The sequence below is a fragment of the Oncorhynchus mykiss genome, chromosome 8 (assembly GCF_013265735.2).
Source record: "Oncorhynchus mykiss isolate Arlee chromosome 8, USDA_OmykA_1.1, whole genome shotgun sequence".
NCBI classification, from domain to species: Eukaryota; Metazoa; Chordata; class Actinopteri; order Salmoniformes; family Salmonidae; genus Oncorhynchus; species Oncorhynchus mykiss.
Genome location: NC_048572.1, coordinates 14,192,067 through 14,212,328, shown reverse-complemented (window position 1 = coordinate 14,212,328; position 20,262 = coordinate 14,192,067).

Genomic DNA, 20,262 nt, shown 5'->3' with positions numbered 1-20,262 from the left:
CCCTCCCATATAGTGTTAGGTGTGCGGCCGGGAGTCCGCACCTTTGAGGAGGGGTACTGTCACACCCTGACCTTAGTATTCTTTGTTTTCTTTGTTATTTTGGTTAGGTCAGGGTGTGACATGGGTGATGTAGGTGTTTTATCATGTCTAGGGGTTTTGTATGTTTATGAGGGTGTTTCCTATCTAGGTGTTTTTGTAAGTCTATGGTTGCCTAGATTGGTTCTCAATTAGAGGCAGCTGTCTATCGTTGTCTCTGATTGGGAACCATATTTAGGCAGCCATATTCTTTGGGTATTTTGTGGGTGATTGTTCCTGTTACCAGTGTTCCTATGTGTTAGTGGTCACGGTACAAGACTGTTTCGGCTTCGTTTATTGTTTTGTTCGTTGTTTAAGTATCCCTTTATATAATGGATTATCATCACGCTGCATTTTGGTCCTCCTCTCTTTCACCCGAAAACAGTCGTTACAGGGTGATACTAGTATTGACCTCTAACCTCTATTTCCAAGGATCATGGGCTTGATCAGGAGGCATTCAAATTTCATGGGAATAAATTAAAATAAAATAAATATCATAATTTATTGCCTTTTTCGTATGCAGGACCCACAGACAAAATCTATCATAATCATTTCCTGGTTCCAATATTCAAAGATTTATTTCAGATTGAAGTGTTAGGGAGAGGTTTGATCATTTCATTTCTTAAACATGGGATTATAATCTGTGTGTTAGCAATCAAAGAATGAAATACAAAAATGATTAAGTAAGGGCTTAATCTGTTCTACTCTGATGAAGTATACTGGACCGTATTGTATTGAGTGGACCTCAGGAAAGCTGAGCCAGTTAATACACTTCGGGAGTTACTTGCTGAAGTCTCCTTCAAGTAGGAAGCACCCTTAAAACAGACATCTGTGAGCCCAGACATAACACAAACGGCAGGCACTACCCCAGACGGTCAGCACTAAAAACAGCTGACATATTCAAGTTACACATCAAGATCTGCCTTAGTGCAGAGGAAGCTATTACCTGTGCTTTCCTTAAGGCTGAACGGCAGGTTTAAATCACAGGCTAAGTGAGGCTTATTGCCCTACATGTCACATTGACTTTTATTTATGGGTTATCTCATAACCCAGAACCAAGTCTGCATCCCAAATGGCAACCTATTCTCTGTGCACTACTTCCCCAGGACTCATAGGGAATAGGGTGGCATTTTGGACACAGATGAACTCTCGCGTGCAGTCTGTCACAAGAGACTAATCTATGTCTTCATCCATTTTGTCAAAAGTCATTTGAAGTGGCCTATATATAGAAGTAAGGGTGTGATTATTTATATCCCTTTCAGTGAATGTTTAATGACCAGGTTGTCACACCTGACTTCAGTTTGGCCCGCAGGCGCGCACACACACACACACACACACACACACACACACACACACACACACACACACACACACACACACACACACACACACACACACACACACACACACACACACACACACACACACACACACACACACACACACATACACACACACACACACACACACACACACACACACACACACACACACACATTTTCAGAACAGCAGTGATTGCCAATGAAAGGGAATACATCTACCGAGCCCACTGCAAACAAACATATGTCTACTTGGCAGCTTAGTAAAAATATGTCTAGTTAGGAAAGCAAATAATCCTAGGTGATTGATTCCATTATTGGATTTAGGTGATTCTTGACTGTGCCTAACATATTTTGTCTAAAAGCAATATGCAGGCATGTCCATGAAGTCTAAGGTTTTGGACTACTGTAAGTACATGTGTAGGGTTGCAACATTTCTGGAATTGTCCAACCCTTTATGTTGTATGTGTGTCTAAAGCGGTACTATAGTATTCATCTAATGAGGTTCAGTTTTCTTGTACTTATTGCTAGTCTGACTGAGCAAACTGCCAAAACTGTCTTTTTTTCATAAAGAAACTTGGTTCTCTTTTGATAGATACACTACATGACCAAAAGTATGTGGACACCTGCTCGTGGAACAACTCATTCCAAAATCATGGGCATTACAGTAATATGTATGCCCCCCTTTGCTGCAATAACAGCCTCCAATCTTCTGGGATGGCGTTCTACTAGGTGTTGGAACATTGCTGCGGGGACTTGCTTCCATTCAACCACGAGCGTTAGTGAGTTTCGGCACAGATGTTGGGCGTTTAGTTCTGGCTCGCAGTCGGCGTTCATCCCAAAGCTGTTCGATGGGATTGAAGTCAGGACTCTGTGCAGGCCAGTCAAGTTCTTCCACACAGAGAACACATTTCCACTGCTCCAGAGCCCAATGGCGGCGAGCTTTACACCACTTCAGCCGACACTTGGCATTGCGAATGGTTCTCTTACGCTTGTGTGCGGCTGCTTGGCCATGGAAAGGCAGTTTGGAACTCAGTAGTGAGTGTTGCAACTGAGGAAAGGCGATTTTTACGGGCTACGTATTTCAACACTCGGCAATCCCGTTCTGTGAGCTTTTTTGGCCTACCATTTCGTGGCTTAGTCGTTGTTGCTCCTTGACACTTCCACTTCATAATAACAGCACTTACAGTTGATAGGGGCAGCTCTAGCAAGGCAGAAATTTGACGAACTGACTTGTTGGAAAGGTGGCATCCTATGATGAAAGTCACTGAGCTCTTCAGTAAGGCCATTCTACTGTCAATGTTTGTCTATGGAGATTGCATGGCTGTGTGCTCGATTTTATACACTTCTAAGCAACGGGTGTGGTTGTAATAGCCAAATCCACTAATTTGAAGGGGTGTCCACATACTTTTGTTTATATTGTGTAGTGTACAGAACCTGTCAAAAGTTTGGCCACACCTACTCATTCAAGGGTTTTTCTTTATTTGTACTATTTTCTGCATTGTACAATAATAGTGAAGACATCAAAACTATGAAATAACACATATGGAATCATGTAGTAACCAAAAAAGTGTTTATATATGTGTATATATAAATATATATACAGTGTATATATACAGTGAGGGAAAAAAGTATTTGATCCCCTGCTGATTTTGTACGTTTGCCCACTGACAAAGAAATGATCAGTCCATAATTTTAATGGTAGGTTTATTTGAACAGTGAGAGACAGAATAACAACAAAAAAATCCAGAAAAACGCATGTCAAAAATGTTATAAATTGATTTGCATTTTAATGAGGGAAATAAGTATTTGACCCCTGTGCAAAACATGACTTAGTACTTGGTGGCAAAACCCTTGTTGGCAATCACAGAGGTCAGACGTTTCTTGTAGTTCGCCACCAGGTTTGCACACATCTCAGGAGGGATTTTGTCCCGCTCCTCTTTGCAGATCTTCTCCAAGTCATTAAGGTTTCGAGGCTGACGTTTGGCAACTCGAACCTTCAGCTCCCTCCGCAGATTTTCTATGGGATTAAGGTCTGGAGACTGGCTAGGCCACTGCAGGACCTTAATGTGCTTCTTTTTGAGCCACTCCTCTGTTGCCTTGGCCGTGTGTTTTGGGTCATTGTCATGCTGGAATACCCATCCACGACCCATTTTCAATGCCCTGGCTGAGGGAAGGTTCTCAACCAAGATTTGACGATACATGGCCCCGTCCATCGTCCCTTTGATGCAATGAAGTTGTCCTGTCCCCTTAGCAGAAAAACACCCCCAAAGCGTAATGTTTCCAGTTCCATGTTTGACGGTGGGGATGGTGTTCTTGGGGTCATAGGCAGCATTCCTCCTCCAAACACGGCGAGTTGAGTTGATGACAAAGAGCTCCATTTTGGTCTCATATGACCACAACACTTTCACCCAGTTGTCCCAATCGTTCAGATGTTCATTGGCAAACTTCAGACGGGCATGTATATGTGCTTTCTTGAGCAGGGGGACCTTGCAGGCGCTGCAGGATTTCAGTCCTTCACAGCGTAGTGTGTTACCAATTGTTTTCTTGGTGACTGTGGTCCCAACTGCCTTAAGATCATTGACAAGATCCTCCCGTGTAGTTCTGGGCTGATTCCTCACTGTTCTCATGATCATTGCAACTCCACGAGGTGAAATCTTGCATGGAGCTCCAGGCCGTGGGAGATGGACAGTTCTTTTGTGTTTCTTCCATTTGCGAATAATCGCACCAACTGTTGTCACCGTCTCACCACGCTGCTTGGCGATGGTCTTGTTGCCCATTCCAGCCTTGTGTAGGTCTACAATCTTGTCCCTGACATCCTTGGAGAGCTCTTTGGTCTTGGCCATGGTGGAGAGTTTGGAATCTGATTGATTGATTGCTTCTATGGACAGGTGTCTTTCATAGAGGTAACAAACTGAGATTAGGAGTGTGCTCCTAATCTCAGCTCGTTACCAGTATAAAAGACACTTGGGAGCCAGAAATCTTTCTGATTGAGAGGGGGTCAAATACTTATTTCCCTCATTAAAATGCAAATCAATTTTATATCATTTTTGACCTTCGTTTTTCTGGATTCTTTTGTTGTTATTCTGTCTCTCACTGTTCAAATAAACCTACCATTAAAATGGTAGACTGGTCATTTCTTTGTCAGTGGGCAAACGTACAAAATCAGCAGTATATATATATATATATATATATATATATATATATATATATATATATATATATATATATGTGTTTTCTTTTTTTGAGAGATATTTGTTGAATTTCTTTCCTTTTAATGCATTTGAGCCAATCAATTGTGTTATGACAAGGCACAGTGGTATACAGAAGATAGCCTATTTGTTAAAAGACCAAGTCCATATTATGGCAAGAACAGCTCAAATAAGAAATGACTTTAAGACATGGTCAGTCAAACAGACACATCTCCACATCAACTGTTCAGAGGAGACTGTGTGAATCAGGCCTTCATGGTCAAATTGCTGCAAAGAAACCACAACTAAAGGACACCAATAAGAAGAATATACATTTTTGAATCCAACCGCCATGTCTTTATGAGACGCAGAGTAGGTGAACAGATGATCTCCGCATATGTGGTTCCCACCGTGAAGCATGAAGGAGGTGTGATGGTGTGGGTGTGGTTTGCTGGTGACACTGTGAGTGATTTATTTAGAATTCAAGGCACACTTAACCAGGATGGCTACCACAGCATTCTGCAGCGATATCATTTGTTTTTCAACAGGACAATGACCCAACACACCTCCAGGCTGTGTAAGGGCAATTTGACCAAGAAGGAGAGTGATGGAGTGCTGCATCAGATGACCTGGTCTTCACAATCTCTTGACCTCAACCCAATTGAGATGGTTTGGGATGAGTTGGACCGCAGAGTGAAAGAAAAGCAGCCAACAAGTGCTCAGCACATGTGGGAACTCCTTCAAGAAAGCATTCCTCATGAAGCTGGTTGAGAGAATGCCAAGAGTGTGCAAAGCTGTCGTCAAGGCAAAGGGTGACTACTTTGAAGAATCTACAATCTATAATGTATTTTGATTTGTTTTTTTTTGTTACTCCATGTTATTTCATAGTTTTGATGTCTTCACTATTATTCTACAGTGATGAAAATAGTAAAAATTATGAAAAACCCTGGAATGAGTAAGTGTGTCCAAACGTTTGACTGGTTCTGTATGTCTATAATGTTTCTCAGTCCGTGACAGACAGCTTATGGCTTATGGTCTACATGGTTCAGCCAACTAGAACCAGGCTTAAGGAGTAACAGGGCATTGTGCTCCGTGCCTAGATCCCAAATGGCACCCTATTCCCATATGAAGTGCACTACTTTTAGTGCACTATAGGGAATAGGGTGTCATTTGGGACGCAGGCCGTGAGTAGTAACCAGTGACAGATCCACAGGCGTGACGGTGAGCTCTGCAGACGGATCCCTTTAAACTCCCAGGGCTTTAGAGCAGCAACACCACTGTGTCTGCGGGGCTGATGCCTTCCTTTGTCACAGAGCTGCTAAGCTCCCAATGCAAATATAAAGTGAATAGTGTGTCGCTTCTACTTCACATCACTGGGCCTTACTGTCCGGCTACTGGATGGAGTGGAGAGGGAGAGGGAGAGGGAGTCAAAGAGGGTCATTTAAGGTCTTTATCAATCTATCTCTCTTCTATAGAGGAGAGGAATGGAGTAATATTGTGAAGCAGGACAAGCCAGCAGCAAGGTGACTGTTACATCTTTTGTTAATGTGTTTGTGTCTTCGAAATGCATGTGCTTGTGTGTGTGTGTGTGTGTGTGTGTGTGTGTGTGTGTGTGTGTGTGTGTGTGTGTGTGTGTGTGTGCTAGTTCATGTATATTGTGTCTGTGTATGTACAGTATGTGTGTCTGTATTATGTTAATTGTGTCTATGCTAGCTCTGCCCATGGTGTCATGGTGTAGAAAGTTAAAGCTCAGACACACTGGTAGGATTGTCAAACATTTGCCGATAATACTTAGCACCTCTGAACAGAGTGTCGGCAGTCAATCTCTTCTGTGTTCTCACAGCAAAGACCTTGAAGTCGTCAGCCACTCAGCCTTGTTCAAATACTCCAAACCAGAAAGTAGCGTTGTTTGGCAGTGCTTGTGTGTTCCTTAGTTTATGGTCTAGAGTCCAATGTTAGCTAGCTGTTCTAATATTGCTATAGAATTCCCTTGTTGATACTCACCGGCCTCAGCTAGATAACTACCCAGCAAAATGACAACGAAACAATTTAATTCACTCTCCATAATCCCGTAATGCCAGCCCATAACCAAATGTTTAGATAGCTAGCTAATGTTAGCATATTCGCTAGCTTGCTAAGGACACTGCACTAACTCAGCAGCTAACACAGGCAGCTGTTTCATGGAAACTAGCTAATCTATTTTGATTTAATTATAATGTCAATACTAGCTACAGTGGTGAGCTAGCTTGGAGGAAGTATTTAGTGTTGTGTGCATTGCATCTGTGCACTTAGCTAGCATCCCACAGCCTATATCAGATATGCAGTGTGACAGGCTCATGATATTTTACCTTTATTTACCGAGGCAAGTCAGTTAAGAACAAATTCTTATTTTCAATGACAGCCTAGGAATGAACAGGTTACCTGTTCAGGGGCAGAACGACAGATTTGTACCTTGTCAGCTCAGGGGTTTGAACTTGAAACCTTCCGGTTACTAGCCCAATGCTCTAACCACTAGGCTACCCAGCCGCATGGATGGATTTAACCGTGGATGTACAGAGAATGCCCTATTATTTTTATTTTTGTTGTCACTCCTGTTGGCTTGTGCTCTCTGATTGGCTCAAAGTCAAGTTGTTGGCCACTGCATTGCGATTCCATATGTAGAAAATGGAAGGTTCGTCACTACTGTGTCGGCACACAGCAGGTAATACTTTTCTTCTAGCAAGAGAAGGAATGGCCTCCCACTGATAAGAACATATCGGCAGTGAGATTTTTTCATGAAACACACCGAGAATCTCACTGCTGATAGGATTCTTATCACAGTAGGAGGTTGTTCTTATTACCGTGTGAATCAGGTGACTTTAGAGGTGTGTAAAGAATGCAGCTAGGCTCTATGCAATCTGGATCGTTAAAGCGTTACAGATTGCGCAATAGAAACTTAAAGGTAATTTCCCAATTGAGATAACATATGCAGCGTTTACGGTGAGTGCAGTCTCCACTAACGCGGGAACATTGTCTTTACATTTCAATCACGCAATAATGCTGAACTTCCACTATATGGATTGAAAAGAGCCTCTAAGGTTGTATCCCAAATTGCACCCTTATGAGGATCGACGCTGGAGACGAGAAGCAGGAACAGGGAGAACATTTCTAAAACAATGGACATGAAACAGAACAGGACCAGCGTCTGGACAGGGGAAAAATAACGACGTCAATGGAACAAACTGAGGAAGACAGATATAGAGGGGGTAATCAACAAAGTAATGGAGTCCAGGTGAGTCCAATATTGCGCAGCTGGGCGTAGGGATGATGACAGGTGTGCGTAATGAAGGGCAGCCTTGCGCCCTTGATCACCAGAGAGGAGGAGCGGGAGCAGGCGTGACCACCCTATTCCCTACACAGTGCTCTACTTTGACCAGAGTAGTGGATTTAGTGAGGAATAGAGTGCCATTTCGGATGTAGACTAAGATACAATCTGATTAAGATCCAGGCACTCAGCCAACCCCCCGAGGCATAGGATATGGCCCTAAAAAACAATGTGACGGAAGATAAATGCTCAGTGTTCAAACTCTTGACTTCAGGGTACTCTCTTTCTTTCATTGTCCCCTCTTTGGCCTGATTCTCCTCCACTCCTCTCCTCTATCCATCCATCCTCCATTCCTCTCCTCCATCCATCCATCCTCCACTTCTCTTCTCAAATCAGGCAGGCTGTCAGAGGGAGCTACGTTTTGCTGAACAACGGGTAATTGAGATGTCCCATCTTGCTCTTAAAAGAAATGGAGGGATTGTCGAGTTTCCTATTAAATTATTAACGCACAGCCCCTGGCGTAGCCCCATGCAGCCGAGCTGGGCTAGAGATCTGGTTTCCTGGCTAGGAGGAGAGTGGATGCCATGTTCCCTTTCCTCTCCCTCCCTTGTCCCTTCCTTCTCCCCTGCACAAGGCCAATGTGTCGAGGGCTAGGCAGAGGCTAGATGGATCCATTAAAGAAGGAATATGATCCAAGAGTGTGACATAAAAATAGAGAAGACGAAGAGGAATGTGGCATCGGCTTAACCAAGGAAATGCAATATGCCTAGTCTGCCTGACGACATACGATACTGTAGTGTGTTACAGCAGAGAGCATAACAGGTGGATTCATAGCCCAACACACACGTAACTATAGAATTAATGTATATTTCAAAGCATAGTTGGCTTGATAAAGAGTGTTGTACTAAAAGTGTACTATACGTTTTCTAACCCTCTATTGTACACATTTTGTTTTTTCAATACATACCTACACGTACGCTACGGTCACAAGACGCAGGCCTCCTTAATGTCCCTAGAATTTCTAAGCAAACAGCTGGAGGAGGGCTTTCTCCTATAGAGCTTCATTTTTATGGAATGGTCTGCCTACCCATGTGAGAGATGCAGACTGTGTCTCGACCTTTAAGTCTTTACTAAAGACTCGTCTCTTCAGTGGGTCATAATGATTGAGTGTAGGGGGGTTCTGTGCTTTGGCAAAGTGGGTGGGGTTATATCCTGCCTGGTTGTTCCTGTCCTGGGGTATCGTCGGACAGGGCAACAGTGTCTCCCAACCCCCCCTGTCTCAGCCTCCAGTATCTAGAGTCAGTCTGTCATATCTGGTGAAATTCCCCTATCTTATATGGTGTCCTGTGTGAACTTAAGTATGCTCCCTCTAATTCTCCCATCTCTCTCTCTCTCCTGGAGGACCTGAGCCCTAGGACCATGCCTCAGGACTACCTGGCCTGACGACTCCTGGTTGTCCCCATCCCCAATCCATCTGGTCGTGCTGCAATTCTGCCTGTGGCTGTGGATCCCTGACCTGTTCACTAGACGTGCTACCTTATCGTGCTGCTGCTTAAGTTTAAACTGTTCTGCCTGTGGTTATGGAACCCTGACGTGTTCACCGGACGTGCTACCTGTCCCAGACCTGCTGTTTTCGACCTTCCCTCTCCCTCTCTCACTCTCTCTCTCCCTCCCACTCTACCGCACCTGCTGTCCTGACCTCTGAGTGCTCGACTATGAAAAGCGAACTGACATTTACTCCTGAGGTGCTGACCTGTTGCACCCTCTACAACCACTGTGATTATTATTTGACCCTGCTGGTCATCTATGAATGTTTGAACATCTTGAAGAATGATCTGTCCTTAATGGCCATGTACTGTACTCTTATAATTTCCACCCGGCACAGCCAGAAGAGGACTGGCCACCCCTTCCTAGGTTCCTGTCTTTCTAGGGAGTTTTTCCTAGCCATCTACATCTGCATTGCTTGATGATTGGGGTTTTATGTTGGGCTTCTGTATAAGCACTTTGTGAGATCTGCTGATGTAAAAAGGGCATTGTAAATACATTTGATTTGATTTAATCTCAAATGGCACCCTCTTCCCTTTATCACAACTGTTGATCAGGGCTCTGGTCACTATACTAAACAAACACACATACAAATAAACAGACCACTAAACTCCCCTAAGTAGTACAAGTAAACCCCTCCAAATCAACCCAGAGCCAGTGGAAGATGTTAAGGACAGATTGACCTTTACTGGGGGGAGGGGCTGGTCCAACTCAAGGTGTTATAAAAAAAAATTACCAGGCATCTGAGACATTTAATGGACATCCATATGCATTCAGATCCAACCTGGCACCATCAAAAATCGAGGGATGTTGGCCAAATCAGCCATATTTACGTGTCCTGAAAAACAGTCTATAACAAATGACAAAAACACTATCCCTTGTGTTTCTATGTGTAGAATACGCAAAACGTTATTGGCCATTTTTTAAAAGATTTTTTGGCTAATTTCCTAAAACTATAATTGTCCAACTCACAGTTCAGCTGTCAGAGATTTGAGCACTAAATGTATCAGGGCACTGCATGCAAAGGCCTTAAGGCTTACAGTTGGTGTCCACTGTGTGATATGAACATTTTAATAAATATATATAGCCTATATAAAGGAAGAGAAGCTTCGGCCTAACCCCAGAGAGAGAGATATCTTGGAACGGTGGCTTGGTACAACACAGACAAGCATTTATTTATGTCAGATGGCTACTGCGTCTGCTGTACAGATATAGATGTAAGGAGGGTAATTCATACATTTTCTATTAAAATATTTTGTATGAAGATAAACATTATATTGTTAGATTATAGGAGTAACTCTGGTAGGCCTGAAACAGTCTTCCTCACCTCAATTTCAATTGTCAGAATCAGTTGGAGCACCGGGGCACTCTGCCTTCATATCATAGGCCTGCGGTAGCTACCAAACCTTCATAAACGTTTCTAAACTGTATTAGGCTAATATCGAAAGTAAGTCAAGCCATAGTTCATAGTGAAAATATAAGCAGAAGAGTAAACGAGTGTCACGCCCTGACCTTAGTATTCTTTGTTTTCTTTATTATTTTGGTTAGGTCAGGTGTGACATGGGTGATATGTGTGTTTTTGTCTTATTCTAGGGTGTTTGTACTGTCTAGGGTTTTTTCTAGATTTATGGGGTTGTTTTCATCTAGGTGTTTATGTTGGTCTATGGTTGTCTAGATTGGTTTCTCAATTAGAGGCAGGTGTTTATCGTTGTCTCTGATTGGGAACCATATTTAGGCAGCCATCTTCTTTGGGTATTTGGTGGGTTATTGTCTATGTTATGTTGCACGTTAGCACATTGTTTATATAACGGTCACGTTCGTCTTATTTGTTTTTGTTTAAGTGTTCTTCGTGAATAAAGAATGTATTCTAACCACGTTGCGCTTTGGTCTACTCCATTCGACGATCATGACAACAAGAGAAAAAACCCACTACCCTCCCCTGTGCCCCAAAAAACCCAATCAACCCTCCCCTACTTTGGACCACCTCCCCAGTAAATGTTGATCTGTCCCTAAGATGAAGTGTACAGACTGCATAAAAAGTGGTGCACTATAAAGGGAAGGGGGTGTCATTTGGGATGATACCTCAGTGTACATGTCTGAAGCTCAGATGGGGTCTGTTAGACAGGCAGGGGCCATCAGCAGCATGGCCCCTGAGAGACACGAACCCTTGGGACCCTTGGAGGGGGAAGAGAGAGAACGGGCCCAGGAGAATGGAGCAGAGGCAGAGTATATGTGTGTGTCGGTGAGGGTGTGTGTGTGTGTGTGTGTGTGTGTCAGAATATGTGTGTGAGTGTGTTTGTGTGTCTGTGAGGGTGTGTGTGTGAGTGTGTCAGATTATGTATGTGTGTGTCTGTGAGGGTGTGTGTGTGTGTGTGTGTGTGTGTGTGTGTGTGTGTGTGTGTGTGTGTGTGTGTGTGTGTGTGTGTGTGTGTGTGTGTGTGTGTGTGTGTGTGTGTGTGTGTGTGTGTGTGTGTCTGTGAGGGTGTGTGTGAGTGTCAGAGTATGTGTATGTGTGTGTGTTTGTGTGTACATATATATTTACATTTTAGTCATTTAGCAAACACTCTTATCAAGAGCGACTTACTGTTAGTATATGTGTGTGTGATTATGTGCATGTGTGTGTGGGTGTGTGCGTGCGTGCTTTCAAACTTGCGGCAATTACAGCAGTGTGACAGAAGCAGGACAGTACTGACAGATCCCTGCCCTGAGGCAGACACCCATCAACCCACCACACACCGTCAGCATTGTGTGTGTGTGTGTGTGTGTGTGCGTGTGTGTGTGTGTGTGTGTGTGTGTGTGTGTGTGTGTGTGTGTGTGTGTGTGTGCATGTGTGTGTAGACCCTGAGACGACATAGTGGGAGGCGGGGGTGGGGTGGGGGGGTGGGGGGGGGGGGGGGGGGGGGGTTGGCACGCCATCCAGGGGGGAGGAGAAGAAAGGGGAGCAAAACTTGGACTGACACCAGAATCTCCGTCAGGAGAAATGCTGAGGGATAAGCTGATATCTTATGTATTCTATGCATAGAATGACTTTAGGCTGCCCAGTGGGGTTAGTCACAGTGAATTACAGTCTTTTCTACTGAGCTGAAGCATCAGGCGGTTAGTTACTGAGGGTTGTTGCTCCTGAGACCGATACCTTACTAGATAGTGAGAGGAGTAAGAGTGAATCCATACGCAGTGTATTCTGCTTTCACTATCACAGTACTCTGTGTTAAATACACTCACACCAAGACTAAAGGCTGGTAGCTGAGCACAGGGATCCTGTTCTTTTCCTAGTGGTCAGACTGTTACGGTGCGTGAATGAGGACCCAAAAGCGAATCAACTTAAACAGAGCTTCTTTAATTACCACACATAGGTAGGCTCAGATGGACCGGCAGATTCCGACAGGACAGGACAAGGTTACAGCAAACATGACGACAGTCTGGTTCAGGCATGAATGACACAAACAAACAAGAATCCGACAAGGACAGGAGCAGAAACAGAGAGAGATATAGGGACCTAATCAGAGGGAAAAAGGGAACAGGTGGGGAACGGGGTGAATGGGTAGTTAGAGGAGACAAGGGACAGCTGGGGGAAAGCGGGGGAGAAAAGGTAACCTAACACGACCAGCAGAGGGAGACAGGGTGAAGGGAAAGGACAGAGACAAGACAACATGACAGTACCCCCCCACTCACCGAGCGCCTCCTGGCGCACTCGAGGAGGAAACCTGGCGGCAACGGAGGAAATCATCAATCAGCGCACGGTCCAGCACGTCCCGAGAGGGAACCCAACTCCTCTCCTCAGGACCGTACCCCTCCCAGTCAACTAGGTACTGATGACCACGGCCCCGAGGACGCATGTCCAAGATTTTACGGACCCTGTAGATAGGTGCGCCCTCGACAAGGATGGGGGGGGGGGGGGGGAAGACGAGCGGGGGCGCGAAGAGCGGGCTTAACACAGGAGACATGGAAAACCGGGTGGACGCGACGAAGATATCGCGGAAGAAGAAGTCGCACTGCGACAGGATTAATGACCTGAGAGATACGGAATGGACCAATGAACCGCGGGGTCAACTTGCGAGAAGCCGTCTTAAGGGGAAGGTTCTGAGTGGAGAGCCAAACTCTCTGACCGCGACAATATCTAGGGCTCTTCGTTCTACGCTTATTAGCAGCTCTCACAGTCTGCGCCCTATAACGGCAAAGTGCAGACCTGACCCTCTTCCAGGTGCGCTCGCAACGTTGGACAAAAGCCTGAGCGGAGGGGACGCTGGACTCGGCGAACTGAGATGAGAACAACGGAGGCTGGTACCCGAGGCTACTCTGAAAAGGAGATAGCCCGGTCGCAGACGAAGGAAGCGAGTTGTGGGCGTATTCTGCCCAGGGGAGCTGTTCTGACCAAGACGCAGGGTTGCGAAAAGAAAGACTGCGTAAGATGCGACCAATAGTCTGATTGGCCCGTTCTGCTTGACCGTTAGACTGGGGGTGAAAGCCGGAAGAGAGACTGACGGAAGCCCCAATCAAACGGCAAAACTCCCTCCAAAATTGAGACGTGAATTGCGGACCTCTGTCCGAAACGACGTCTGACGGAAGGCCATGAATTCTGAAAACATTCTCGATGATGATTTGTGCCGTCTCTTTAGCAGAAGGAAGCTTAGCAAGGGGAATGAAATGAGCCGCCTTAGAGAACCTATCGACAACCGTAAGAATAACAGTCTTCCCCGCTGACGAAGGCAGTCCGGTGACAAAATCTAAGGCGATGTGAGACCACGGTCGAGAGGGAATAGGAAGCGGCCTGAGACGGCCGGCAGGAGGAGAGTTACCGGACTTAGTCTGCGCGCAGACCGAACAAGCAGCCACGAAACGACGCGTGTCATGCTCCCGGGTGGGCCACCAGAAACGCTGGCGAATGGAAGCAAGCGTACCCCGAACGCCAGGGTGGCCGGCTAACTTGGCAGAGTGAGCCCACTGAAGAACGGCCAGACGAGTAGGAACGGGAACGAAAAGAAGGTTCCTAGGACAAGCGCGCGGCGACGGAGTTTGAGTGAGTGCTTGCTTTACCTGCCTCTCAATTCCCCAGACAGTCAACCCGACAACACGCCCCTCAGGGAGAATCCCCTCGGGGTCAGTGGAGGCTACTGAAGAACTGAAGAGACGAGACAAAGCATCAGGCTTGGTGTTCTTAGAGCCCGGACGATAAGAAATCACGAACTCGAAACGAGCGAAAAACAGCGCCCAACGCGCCTGACGCGCATTAAGTCGTTTGGCAGAACGGATGTACTCAAGGTTCCTATGGTCAGTCCAAACGACAAAAGGAACGGTCGCCCCCTCCAACCACTGTCGCCATTCGCCTAGGGCTAACCGGATGGCGAGCAGTTCGCGGTTACCCACATCATAGTTACGTTCCGACGGCGACAGGCGATGAGAAAAATACGCGCATGGGTGGACCTTGTCGTCAGAGAGGGAGCGCTGAGAAAGGATGGCTCCCACTCCCACCTCTGACGCGTCAACCTCGACAACGAACTGTCTAGAGACGTCAGGTGTAACAAGGATAGGAGCGGATGTAAAACGATTCTTGAGGAGATCAAAAGCTCCCTGGGCGGAAACGGACCACTTAAAGCACGTCTTGACAGAAGTAAGGGCTGTGAGAGGAGCTGCCACCTGACCGAAATTACGGATGAAACGACGATAGAAGTTCGCGAAGCCGAGAAAGCGCTGCAGCTCGACGCGTGACTTAGGGACGGGCCAATCAATGACAGCTTGGACCTTAGCGGGATCCATCTTAATGCCTTCAGCGGAAATAACAGAACCGAGAAATGTGACGGAGGAGGCATGAAAAGTGCACTTCTCAGCCTTCACAAAAAGACAATTCTCTAAAAGGCGCTGGAGGACACGTCGAACGTGCTGAACATGAATCTGGAGTGACGGTGAAAAAATCAGGATATCGTCAAGGTAAACGAAAACAAAGATGTTCAGCATGTCTCTCAGGACATCATTGACTAATGCCTGAAAGACAGCTGGAGCGTTAGCGAGGCCGAAAGGAAGAACCCGGTATTCAAAGTGCCCTAACGGAGTGTTAAACGCCGTCTTCCACTCGTCCCCCTCCCTGATGCGCACGAGATGGTAAGCGTTACGAAGGTCCAACTTAGTGAAAAACCTGGCTCCCTGCAGGATCTCGAAGGCTGAAGACATAAGAGGAAGCGGATAACGATTCTTCACTGTTATGTCATTCAGCCCTCGATAATCTATGCAGGGGCGCAGAGACCCGTCCTTCTTCTTGACAAAAAAAAACCCCGCTCCGGCGGGAGAGGAGGAGGGGACTATGGTACCGGCGTCAAGAGCTACAGACAAATAATCTTCGAGAGCCTTACGTTCGGGAGCCGACAGAGAGTATAGTCTACCCCGGGGGGGGGTGGTTCCCGGAAGGAGATCAATACTACAATCATACGACCGGTGTGGAGGAAGAGAGGTGGCCCTGGACCGACTGAACACCGTGCGCAGATCGTGATATTCCTCCGGCACCCCTGTCAAATCACCAGGCTCCTCCTGTGAAGAAGAGACAGAGGAAACAGGAGGGATAGCAGACATTAAACATTTCACATGACAAGAGACGTTCCAGGAGAGGATAGAATTACTAGACCAATTAATGGAAGGATTATGACAAACTAGCCAGGGATGGCCCAAAACAACAGGTGTAAAAGGTGAACGAAAAATTAAAAAAGAAATGGTTTCACTATGATTACCAGAAACAGTGAGGGTTAAAGGTAGCGTCTCACGCTGAATCCTGGGGAGAGGACTACCATCCAGGGCGAACAAGGCCGTGGGCTCCTTTAACTGTCTGAGAGGAATGTCATGTTCCCGAGCCCAGGTCTCGTCCATAAAACAGCCCTCCGCCCCAGAGTCTATTAAGGCACTGCAGGAAGCTGACGAACCGGTCCAGCGTAGATGGACCGACAAGGTAGTGCAGGATCTTGAAGGAGAGACAGGAGTAGTAGCGCTCACCAGTAGCCCTCCGCTTACTGACGAGCTCTGGCCTTTTACTGGACATGAAGTGACAAAATGACCAGCGGAACCGCAATAGAGACAGAGGCGGTTGGTGATTCTCCGTTCCCTCTCCTTAGTCGAGATGCGGATACCTCCCAGCTGCATGGGCTCAGCACCCGAGCCGGCAGAGGAAGATGGTAGTGATGCGGAGAGGGAGGCGATGGAGAGCGCGAGCTCCTTTCCACGAGCTCGGTGACGAAGATCAACCCGTCGCTCAATGCGAATAGCGAGTTCAATCAAGGAATCCACGCTGGAAGGAACCTCCCGGGAGAGAATCTCATCCTTTACCTCTGCGCGGAAACCCTCCAGAAGACGAGCGAGCAAGGCCGGCTCGTTCCAGCCACTGGAGACAGCAAGAGTGCGAAACTCAATAGAGTAGTCTGTTATGGATCGATTGCCTTGACATAGGGAAGACAGGGCCCTGGAAGCCTCCTCCCCAAAAACAGATCGATCAAAAACCCGTATCATCTCCTCCTTAAAGTCTTGATACTGGTTAATACACTCAGCCCTTGCCTCCCAGATTGCCGTGCCCCACTCACGAGCCCGTCCAATAAGGAGAGATATGACGTAGGCGACACGAGCAGTGCTCCTGGAGTAAGTGTTGGGCTGGAGAGAAAACACAATATCACACTGGGTGAGGAACGAGCGGCATTCAGTGGGCTCCCCAGAGTAACACGGCGGGTTATTGATTCTGGGCTCCGGAGATTCGAAAGCCCTGGAAGTGGCCGGTGGATCGAGGCGGAGATGGTGAACCTGTTCTGTGAGGTTGGAGACTTGGGTGGCCAGGGTCTCAACGGCATGTCGAGCAGCAGACAATTCCTGCTTGTGTCTGCCTAGCATCGCTCCCTGGATCTCGACGGCTGAGTGGAGAGGATCCGAAGTCGCTGGGTCCATTCTTGGTCGGATTCTTCTGTTACGGTGCGTGAATGAGGACCCAAAAGCGAATCAACTTAAACAGAGCTTCTTTAATTACCACACATAGGTAGGCTCAGATGGACCGGCAGATTCCGACAGGACAGGACAAGGTTACAGCAAACATGACGACAGTCTGGTTCAGGCATGAATGACACAAACAAACAAGAATCCGACAAGGACAGGAGCAGAAACAGAGAGAGATATAGGGACCTAATCAGAGGGAAAAAGGGAACAGGTGGGGAACGGGGTGAATGGGTAGTTAGAGGAGACAAGGGACAGCTGGGGGAAAGCGGGGGAGAAAAGGTAACCTAACACGACCAGCAGAGGGAGACAGGGTGAAGGGAAAGGACAGAGACAAGACAACATGACACAGACAGCTGTGGTCCACAAGTGCACCTTTCACCCAGGTGTTCCATCATCTGTTCTTTTCCTAGTGGTCAGACAGCTGTGGTCCACAGATGCACCTTTCACCCAGGTGTTCCATCATCTGTTCTTTTCCTAGTGGTCAGACAGCTGTGGTCCACAGGTGCACCTTTCACCCAGGTGTTCCATCATCTGTTCTTTTCCTAGTGGTCAGACAGCTGTGGTCCACAGGTGCACCTTTCACCCAGGTGTTCCATCATCTGTTATTTTCCTAGTGGTCAGACAGCTGTGGTCCACAGGTGCACCTTTCACCCAGGTGTTCCATCATCTGTTCTTTTCCTAGTGGTCAGACAGCTGTGGTCCACAGGTGCACCTTTCACCCAGGTGTTCCATCATCTGTTCTTTTCCTAGTGGTCAGACAGCTGTGGTCCACAGGTGCACCTTTCACCCAGGTGTTCCATCATCTGTTCTTTTCCTAGTGGTCAGACAGCTGTGGTCCACAGGTGCACCTTTCACCCAGGTGTTCCATCATCTGTTCTTTTCCTAGTGGTCAGACAGCTGTGGTCCACAGGTGCACCTTTCACCCAGGTGTTCCATCATCTGTTCTTTTCCTAGTGGTCAGACAGCTGTGGTCCACAGGTGCACCTTTCACCCAGGTGTTCCATCATCCCTTCTTTTTAATTTATTTTATTCTCTCCCTTATTTTGACCAGGTAAGTTGAAACTACATTCTAAATGGCACCCTATTCCCTATGTTATGCACTACTTTTGACCAGGGCCAGGGTTATATTCAGAAGTAGTACACTATGTATAGAATAGGGTGCCATTTGGGATGAAACCCAAGGCTTTCAGCATATAGGAGTAAAAACATAAATAATTATTAATTTATGCAAGCTGTACAGTACAGTACATACAGTATAAATGCATAGGGGGAAATATGTGATTAGCAGGTTCTATGATTAATTAATCTGTTGGGGCTGTGGTTAGACAGTAGACCGACAGGACTAAAATACATGTTGGCTCATTATACAGATGCGGTTCAGAGCATGCAATCAATTGAATGAAAATGTAGATATGTATTTTTTACTGTAATAACTTCCTCACTTCATTGGTCAGCCATCTCAGGCCTTTACTGCATTATACTGTAATACACTACTCTGTGCATCCTAAATGGCGCCCTATTCCCTATTTAGTGCACCACTTTTGACTAGGGCCCATAGGGCTCTGATTAAAAGTAGTGCACTATATAGGGAATAGGGTGCCATTTGAGACGTAGCAGTAGAGTAGCTAGTAATCGTCTCTTACGCTGTCATTCTGTCTTTTGCATCACAGCACACCTGTTATTAGACACATAGATGGAATGGAAAGCTCTTTTAGTGAAGTGGTGGAGCGTTGAGCAATCAGATGAGCGCTAATGCCTTTTCCCTACAGTCTATCTAATGGAACCTCCCGGACCCCAACATTAATATTTAAACGCTGACAAGTCTCACTCCTACTTAGTTCTGTCTGTAAGCACATGAGACAGGCCCTCGCTTCTGATCACAGCCTTTCAACACTGACACACCACGACTTACTGCTCCCCCCTCCGAGGCACTACCATAAACAGCCGCCAGGCACGAGGAGGAGGAGGTATGGCGAAGAACAACAATGCAGCACACCCTCACTCGTACAGGAGTTATAGGAATCCCGGCATGGAGTTCAAACCGTTGCCGCGGTAATTCTCTCTGACACGGTTGACGTCCCTGGCCTGAATGTCTGTTGTCATCGTCAGGGAGGAGAGGGTGGGAGGGAGGGGTATTGGGTTAATGTCAATGGACCCTGGGCTCACCTGAAGGCTAAGACGGGGGACGGGGGACGGGGGACGGGGAAGACACCAGTTGGGCCTCTGGCTGGCTCCCTCTGTGTATATCTCAATACTATGTAGCCCAGAGGGGAGCAGGGGATAAACAGTGACAGTGTCACGCAACCAGTCTGGCCTGGGTCAAAGATGTGGCACGTAGCTCAGCCAGGCAGGCAGGCAGGCAGGCAGGCAGGCAGGCAGGCAGGCAGGCAGGCAGGCAGGCAGGCAGGCAGGCAGGCAGGCAGGCTCAGAGGACATGTAGGGCAGGCAGCGTGCCAGTGAATAATGTAGGTTATCTGTCACATGATGTCACTATGAAGAGTGTGTTCATACTCCTACTGATATGACAGGTGTGAACAGAACAGCATGTGGATGGGGTAGGACAGCAGTAGTAGTGGTGGTGGTGGTGGTGGTGGTGGTGGTGGTGGTGGTGGTGGTGGTGGTGGGTAGTTGTCATGGATGGCTTGGCTTCAATTCTGCCTGGTTACTGTTACTGGGTAGGATTTGATTTACAGTAGGCTCAGCCAATCCACAGCAGGGCAAACAGGTAGTACAGAGTAAACTGTAAACATATTTTTCATTATGTCTGTATTTACAGACAGAAACACCAGGGTGATATTTAGCCTTTCTTCTGATAACGGATTTAAAAATATGGCACTGAATTAAGATAATAAAAGGTAAATCACACTCAGAG